Raw genomic sequence first — 9,250 nt, 5'->3', positions numbered from 1 at the left:
ATATGAAGGACTTGAACAATGTTTTAGTATCAAAGACCTATTTTAACCGTATTTTGAAGGCTGGCTTTTTTCTATAGTAAATCCAGGCAAGTGAGTGTGTGTGTGTGTGTACGTGTGTGTGTGTGTGTGTGTGTGTGTGTGTGTGTGTGTGTGTGGTGTGTGTGTGGTAGAGTTATATGAAGGACTTGAACAATGTTTTAGTATCAAAGACCTATTTTAACCGTATTTTGAAGGCTGGCTTTTTTCTATAGTAAATCCAGGCAAGTGAGAAGTTCTTTTTGTATTGTCAAGAAAAAAAAGGAGCATGTGAAGGAGGGTTAAGGGAAAGAAAACTGTAGGATTCCAGGAATCAGGAACATCCTTAATTGACTGTTGGCATAGAAATTATTTCCTTTTAGGGTTTGGTGTCTTTAGTCCCAGCACTCAGGAGGCACAGCCAGGAAGGTTAACTATATATTCTAGACAAGTCTAGTCTACAGAGGAGTATCCAAGCAAGAAAGAGAGGTCATAGTGAGATTCTGTATCAAAACACAAAATAAAAGAAGAAAAAATTATCATTTCCCCAGAGTGCACTAGAAGTTTCTGAATTGGGGAACTTCCTGTTTGGAGGAGGCTCTCGGTGATCATTTAGGAAAGAAACTGGCCAGCACATAGCACACAACTGAGATTTGTATAGCTAACCAAGACAGAAGACTTTGAAATGTTTATTATATTTTCTGAATTGTCTACATTTCAGTAGGAAAAGGAAAACTGGTCACTGAGTGCCCTGGACCTTGCTCTCCCACCTGCCCAACAGACTGGATTGGATTTGGAAGTCAATGTTTTCATTTTTCTGAACACACAAATAACTGGACATCCAGCCAGACCTCCTGCATGGCACTAGCGGCCCATCTAGCTCTATTTGACAGTCTGGATGAGCTGGTAAGAAAGAAACAGAAATTGGTTTGTTGTTTGTTATGCTGAGTATATAATTCATTGAAATATTGAACATAAGTCTGAAACATGAGGACGGATTCTACCCTAGACACTGGGGAACATAGAAACAAATTGATGTATGCCATTTGCTGATGTTATTGCTTCTGACTAAAACCCTGAGACATTCTAGAGATTGTTGATCATGTGGTGTTCATTATGAACCTGTAATGTGTAAAATACAAACAACTGAGATATTTGGTGGTCATAAAACCTTCACCGAAACTGGCAAGTATTGTATACTAAAGGTGATCACTGTTAATAACTGCTACGACAGGCTTAACAAGGGACTTTCCCAGCCACAGTGGGACAGGTAATCATCCATATACTTTGGATGATAGATGGAAAATGTACCCTCTGTTACACCCTGTTACCTTCCCAAAAGGAGTCTGTAGGGCAAAGGCTCAAGGGTCATTTGAAACAGAGAGACACATTTTGCTTTGCTTTTTGTGTTTTATGACAGAATTTCCTGAAGAGATACAATGGTGATTCTGACTACTGGATGGGCCTGTACAGAGAGTCACCAGAGCACCCTTGGATGTGGACAAATAACACTGAATATAACAACTTGTATGTTTGTAAACCGCTTTTCCTTCTACTGTGTTCATGAGTTGTGACTGTGTGAGCTGTAACTATAAGAGAGGAAAGCCTGAGTCATCTGGAGCCAACTATACTGGAAACGTAGAAAAACCCTTAGGTTGAAGGAGTACCTCAGAGGTAGGGTGTATACTTATATGCAATAGTTTATCCCCAGGAAGTTCCACCTCCCTGAAAATTTAATTTTTTTTCTCTGTGTTCCCATTTAATGGACATCATTTTCAAAGTATTTACTTAGTGTGATGTCCATTGAAATCTTTCACAGGATTGGGGCGTCTGGGGTAGATGCCGTCTGCTCCATTACCAATTGAAATTTTTTCCTTGATGGTAATTTTTTCCTTGTTGGCTGTTTGCATAAATGCAGATAGGCAGTGAGGGCTTTGAAACCCCAGAAAACCACGTTAGAACTGCTGGGTAGGACTAGTCAGACAGCTGTGTGCACAGATGCACCTGTACACAGAAGCAGAGACTCCGGGGACATTGGGAGCCTCTTCTAAAGTCTCATCATCAAAGAGCACTAAGAGAATCCTAGATGTGGACAGAGCCATTTCAAATGGAGCCATTTCACTGGAACAGTAAGACACACCCAGTCCCATCCATCATTAAAGACCTTTCAAAAGTTTACTAACACTTGGATTTTCCCCACTTCTATACTTGTGTAAAATACTCAAGACAGAATTGAAAAATTGCCCTTTTGAGGCCACACAGGGCAGCAGTTCATTTTAACATGACATCAAGCACCAATAAAATGCCTTCTACACACATTATAGAGTCGATTGGGAGAAATGATAAAGATGTGGTCTTCAAACTGAACAAGAATGTAAAGAAAGTTCAGTCTAACTAGTACAGGTGATTCCTCATGGACTCTTCCTTTCTCTGATTCTTATTACAAATTAGCAGTGAAGATGGATGAGATTTCGTTGCTTGATTGAATCAGTGTCCGTGTGTGCAAAATTGTGTGTGTTTGTTGTTTTAGGGTTCCTATCCGAGGAGGAGGAGAATGTGCCTACTTGAGTGACAGCGGAATCAGCAGTGGCAGGGGCTACACACACAGGAAATGGATTTGTAGCAAGCCTAAAGCTACTCTTTAAAAGGGCCAGGGATTTTAAATTCAGGGTAAGGAACGTGCCAGAGCATGCCTGAGAAAGAGATGCTCTGTAACCTCTTATCTACTGTTGCTGGTCCGCTCCTGATCTACTAAAATTATCATCAAAATCCAATGATAATATGTGTTGACAGAAAAATTAAAATTTCACTGAGAGGATTATATGTAAGGGTTCTTGGTAAAACATGGATGGTTTTAAATTAAATAGGTATTTGAGTAAAACCTAAAGTATACGCATATGTATATTAGTGAGCTCCACTTTTATGACCAGATATGAACTTTTTTCATTGGTCCTTGCTTTGAACGCAGGAGACCTAAAAATGAATGGAGACTAAATGCATGGAAATGATTCAATAATCACAAGAAATGTGGTACTTGGTCTGTGGACTCTAAGTATTTTTGTACACATGGTCAATATTATTTTATAAAATTTAATAACCAATATGATGTTATATCTAGACAGTATTAAAACCATTACTGTATACCTTGTGATTAACTCATCATGGACTTTGTCAAAATGTTTTACACTTTACTCTTCTGTGTTCCTGTTTAGTTACAGTGGACTAAGAGCATGATCCAACAAATGCCCTTTAACTTTCTTTATTCAACTTTTTTGAGCCTTTCCTACATGAGTATGCCATTCGAAGTTCATTCTTTATTAGTTTCAGTCAAAAACAAACCTAATAATGCATAAAAAAGTTAATTACTGAACATTTTAAAATGTATTTGGTGCCTAGTTTTGCAATCATTTACACACAGTTGAGTTCTAAGAACAAAATAATTTAATTTTTTATCATTATACTGTACTGATGAGTCCTAAAACGGACTAAATAACAGATAAAATATCTGCCTTCAGTCAGTTCCATCTTCTTACTTTATTGCTATATGGACTAAGCCTGGTGACCTGAGTTTGACCTGGACCCACATGGTAGAAGGAGAAAACCAACCCCAGCAAGTTGTCCTGTGATGTCCACAGTTATGCTGTAGCCATACGCATATATACACACAAAGAAGTACTAAAATTTTTTTAAGTTCAAATTTGATAGAGACTGTACCTATTACATTTGTTTCATTGCTGTTGTTATTGTTGTTGCTGCTGCTGTTATTTGCTTTTCATTTTTGTTGTTTTTTTTTTTGAGACAGGATCTTGATATGTAGATCTGGCTGTCCTGGCACGCACTATGTATGTAGACCAGGCAGCCTAGAATTCACAGAGGTCTGCCTGCTTCTGCATCCCAAGTGCTGGGATTAAAGGCATAGACCACCATATCTGGCAATGGTTTTGCCTGTGTTGAGTCTGTATTATTAAATAAATACAAGCATATCTTATATAGGAAAATACTTTTCTCAGTGTTTGTGTCCTACTTCATTAGTTCTTTTTGCTTTGAGGTCGGTTTTCTTTCAAATAAACTAATAGGAAAGTTCAATGTGACTCAATTTTGTATTCTCAGAGACTGGCACACTATGTAAAGCACAGGACTGTTCCAATCACGTGCGTAAGGAAGATAGGGTCTCAGATCTGTGGCTGTGAGAATCCTCTCTTGGGTTGTATTCAACTCGGTTCTTCATGAAAAACTGTACTTTTCTACAAAAATAAATCAGAAAAACAAATGAATTTATAGCAATAAACTGTGTGTGGTTGTTGTGTAACAGACTTTCCCGGGGAGATGAAGAAACACATGTACTCATCTAAGACAGGCCATAGTACAGATATTATCAAACTCCAACCTGGTGAACTTAGAGATTTATAAGGATTATTCACAGGGAATATGGGTGAGGGCTTTCCTACAAGATCAGAATTGGCACAGAGATGCTACTTCACCAAAGTCCACTCCAACATGAGTGATCCCTCTCAAAAGTTGTAACCCTGGATCATAAAGAACAGGTTTATGGCAGCTCATTGGCTAAGAGAGTGTCTGTCTTAGTTACTTTTATTTTGCTATGAAGAGATATCATGAACCAGGCAACTTACAGAAGAGAGTTTATTGCAAGCTTGACTAAAATTTCAGATGGTGGGGAGCAGGGCAGCAAGAAGGCAGGCAGACTTGTTGTTGGAGCAGAGGCTGAGAGCTCACAACTTGAGACAACAACCAAGAGGCAAAAAGAGAGCACTACCAGGGGATGGTGTAGCTTTTGGAAAACCAACCTCAGTGACCAAACTACTGAAATAAGTCTACACAACCTCCAACAAAGTCACATCTCCAATAAGGCTTTATCTTCTAATCCACCCCAAACAGTTTCACCAATGGTAGACCAAGCATACAAACACATGAGTCTATGGGAGTCATCCTAATTCAAATTCCAATAGTGTCCTTTCCCGGGACTCAGTTGGTCCGTGCTTCTTCTAGGCCACCCTGCTGGTCTCTGCTTCTTCCAGGCAGCTGGGCTTGTCTGACAGTGACTCTCAGCAGTCACTTACTGCACATACGCTCTTGGGGAGGTGGGGACCTAGAAAATCTGGATGGTTTTAGGGATGCTCTGAAGCTATTTTGAGTGGTTTAACTTTTTGTTTTCCTAACCTCTCATAAAGGTTGCAATGGTCTCAGAGGAAACTGCAGCATGGCAAAATTAACTCACAAAAGGAATTTGATTGACATTGTTACCCTGACTTCTAAATCACATAACAACAAAATTATATTCTATTTATAATCCAGCACCTTGAGAAATTTTGTAGCCCCTAGTGCAGGGTTTCGTCATAGGATAACATGGGCCAAAGGAGGCAGCATTACAAGCTTATCCATGAATTGTCTCACCAGACTCAGTAAATCTGTAAGGCCTAGATCATTGCATGTCTTATTATGGAGATGAAAATGAGAAGAGCAGCAACAGGCTCCACTAGACTGTAGCCTCTGTGGGACGCTGCCGCCACCTACAGGTCATAGCTGTTCAAGACATCTTCACACAGGGAAAATCCCCACTAGACAAATGAAACGATATTTGAGTTTTGTTGTTTTCCTGGCTACTGATTAACAGTATGTATGCTTCTGTCATGCAAGGCAACAGCAGTGAGCTACAGAACCCAGACAGTCACATGGTTCACAGTGTTCCCTGTGCCTAACATTGTTTAGATGCAGTTACTGAACACATTTCAGGAGATAGAAAATTTATATGTTTAGAAGTGCTATGAGCAGCGGGATTATGCAGCAATTATTCATCCATCATTTCATAAGGTAAACCCATGAGAATCAAGGATTCAGTTGGAGGATGTAAACCAAGATATAAGGTTGTTGGGGTTATTGCCTTTTGAATGGACTGGCTGTAGATTTCTCCTGTAGCTTACTCCCATGTGTTACAAATTTGGGATATATTTCCCACAGACAGTTCAGCAGTATTCGCTCATTTATTGGGCACAATTTCCCCTGTCATTTGGGGTATTCTGATAACATCCCTTACCTTTTTGTGGATACACACAGTCTGAACACTTGTTTCCCAATACCAGGACTGTGTTCCTTTCTCCAGTGTAAACATAGATCTTTCTGCAGTTATCTTTATTGCAGGCATGTAGTCAGTGTTAAGTCTCCAGGGAAAAGTATTTTATTTAAGACATTCCCAGATATCCAAGGACATAGAATTACTACATGCCTAAAACTGTTGTTGATCCATAGCTGCTCAGATAGGTTTAAAAAAAAAATCATGCCCTGGTTTTACCTTGCATGCAGATAAGAGATGTGATGATCGTTTACCTTCACCTGGGTTTATTGATGTTTTTAGTTCAGGAGATTTAGTGCTTGTGTTTTACTCTACGGGATGGAGGGAAAAAGAATTAAACATCTGCCCAAAACCTAGAGAAAGACAATCTTTCCACAGGAACCTCCAGATTTATGCCGCCAATGATCAGAGCGGCTGACAGAGATCAAGTCCCAGATCTGATAATGAAAGGGCTTGGGGCTTCTCTTTGCTTCAACCACTTACAGCAAATAGTGTCATCTTCAGATCTAAAAAGCCACTTAGAGCTTAACATTTGGCAAAAGTGCTAAGGATCAACCTCCTCAAACGTCCTATTTGTTTAGGTTGCCTGGTTACCCTATACTCCCCATGCCCACTGGGGAAAAAAAAGCAGCTCACTGAATAAAAGATGTTCCTTAAGTAGCTAGTGATTTTACTGATTATAAACTTCTTAGCTCTTTATCTAATCACCTAATAATTAGCATAGCATAGCACATGAGTTTCCTCTCCTAGAATTCCCCTGTGAGCTAATCTCTCCCTTAAAGAACCTCCCTCTCCCTTAAGAGCTCAGGGAGGATCTCACTAACCACTCCCACAGTTATAGCTTTGTGTGTGAAAATTCTTATCTGTCTTTTATGACCCTGAAACAATCCAGTGCTGTATTCCACTAAGGCTGAAGAATTACTAGTTGCAAAAGTATATAAACTAGAAACATTGAAGCACAAGAACATCAAGAGAGAAAAACAAAAAGACATATTGAGAACACATGTGAGCTAATTCTGTTACAGTTAGAGATTTCCCTCACAGGCAATAATGCCTTAACTGGATCCTGAAAAAGTCTGAGAGGCTGGAACCACAAATACCCCATTTTTTAGGCTGGATGCAGCCTTTAATTTCAGCACCTGAAAGGCACAAAGATTTCTAAGAGTTCAAAGCCAACCTGGTCTACATAGTGAGTTCAAGGACACCCAGGGCTACATAATGAGACCATGAGACAATCTCCTGAAGAAAAACTAGAAAAAGCAAACAACACCATTTTTATCTTAGTACTCTAACTTAAAAGCAAAATCAGACTGAGGGACTGGAGAGATGGCTCAGCAGTTAAGAGCACTGGCTGCTACTGCAGAGGAATCAGGTTTGGTTCCAAACAGTCCCATGGTTGCGCATAAACACTCCTACTCAAGTGTCAGGGGATCCAGTGCCCTCCTTCAACCTCTGCAGACACCTGGTATGCACTTGATGTACAGACAGACAGACTGACACACAGGCAACTATACACATGAATATAAAATAAATAAACCTTAAAATGTATAAGTAAGCTTAAAACAACAACAACGTGAATCTCCATCACAGGTCTGAACGCCAGAGAAAGGTTCAGAAGATCTTGTTGGACTATGATTTACAGTATAACCTTGTTTCTTTTGGAGGGTTAAGGGCAAAGCCTTCCTTGGCTTAACCATCTCTACAGACTACATGCTTTCCATGGAAAGAGTCCCAAATTCCATCTTCAGAGCCAAGAGTGTAGCATCTTTAACTTATTCTCTGATGCCCTGTCTTCTCTATTGAGAAACTTCTTTTTCAGCTTAGATAACTTATTTGATTCAGGAAAATCTCTCCATCTCAAGGTCTTTACTTAAATCACATCTGAAAACTCAGATTTACTAATAAGGTGTCCTATGTACAGGACAGGAGTTTAGGACATCTGTGTGCTGGGGCCTATGGCTCTTCTAACTACACATGTGTGAATCTAAACAACCATCAGGCTTTACGAGTCATATTGAATGTGTCTGCTTTTGCTCCCAAGGCCTTTGCCTCATGAAACACTGTGCTTTATGTTCCTCGTCCATCCAACCTCTCTACCAGGTCAGGTTTTCTGAACAGAGGGCTCAAGGGCAGTGAGGCAGAGGGCACAGTCTAATCATTTTCATAACATTTGGCTACATTTTATCTTATTAACACAGTTTTGTGAGCCATCACCCTCAATTGTGTCCAAGACGTTTCTGTACTCCATGGACCCAAGAGTCAGTCATGTCCCCTGAGAGCCGCATGCCTTTCTTCCCTTGTAAAGGTAAGCCAGTCTCTCAAGTTCCTCATCCACAGGAATCCTCTGGGTCTGGCAGTCGAATGCCCATACTGCCCTGTGTGATGATTAATGAAAGAAGACACTCCATGCTCTGAGATGGCCAAGATTGCTGAGGCAGAGCCTAGGGTAACCACCCAGGTAGCAGGCAAGTCTCTATCATTTTAATTGATACACAGGTCATTTGGTTTATACTCAAATAAATCTTCAGAACTCTGATGGTATTGATGGCTAATTAGAGATTTATTAGAGTAATAGCAGGTGCATGGTCAATGCATTTAATATATGAAAATCAGACCTTGCCATTTCTTTTTTTTAATTTTATTTATTTATTTTTACTTAAAAATTTCCACCTCCTCTCCTCCTCCTATTTCCCTCCCCCTCCCCCTCCCTCTCCCTCTCCAGTCCAAAGAGCAGTCAGGGTTCCCCGCCCTGTGGAAAGTCCAAAGTCCTCCCCCCTCCATCCAGGTCTAGGAAGGTGCGCATCCAAACAGACTAGGCTCCCACAAAGCCAGTATATGCAGTAGGATCAAAACCCAGTGCCATTGTCCTTGGCTTCTCATCAGCCCTCATTGTCCACCATGTTCAGAGAGTCCGATTTGATCATATGCTCCATCAGTCCCAGTCCAGCTTGCTTTGGTGAGCTCCCATTAGATCAGCGCCACCGTCTCAGTGGGTGGGCGCACCCCTCGCGGTCCTGACTTCCTTGCTCATGTTCTCCCTCCTTCTGCTCCTCATTTGGACCTTGGGAGCTCAGTCCAGTGCTCCAATGTAGGTCTCTGTCTCTAGCTTCATCCATCGCCAGATGAAGGTCTATGGTGATATGCAAG

At 40.6% G+C, this 9,250-nt stretch overlaps 1 pseudogene; it reads left to right on the top strand.

Annotated features, from left to right (window-relative positions):
- The first annotated feature begins 2 nt into the window (after positions 1 to 2).
- Positions 3 to 2,689, top strand: LOC101990417 (annotated as a pseudogene).
- Positions 2,690 to 9,250: the final 6,561 nt, after the last annotated feature.

Source organism: Microtus ochrogaster, unplaced genomic scaffold (genome assembly GCF_000317375.1).
Source record: "Microtus ochrogaster isolate Prairie Vole_2 unplaced genomic scaffold, MicOch1.0 UNK820, whole genome shotgun sequence".
NCBI classification, from domain to species: Eukaryota; Metazoa; Chordata; class Mammalia; order Rodentia; family Cricetidae; genus Microtus; species Microtus ochrogaster.
This window is presented reverse-complemented; position numbering and strand designations above follow the sequence as displayed.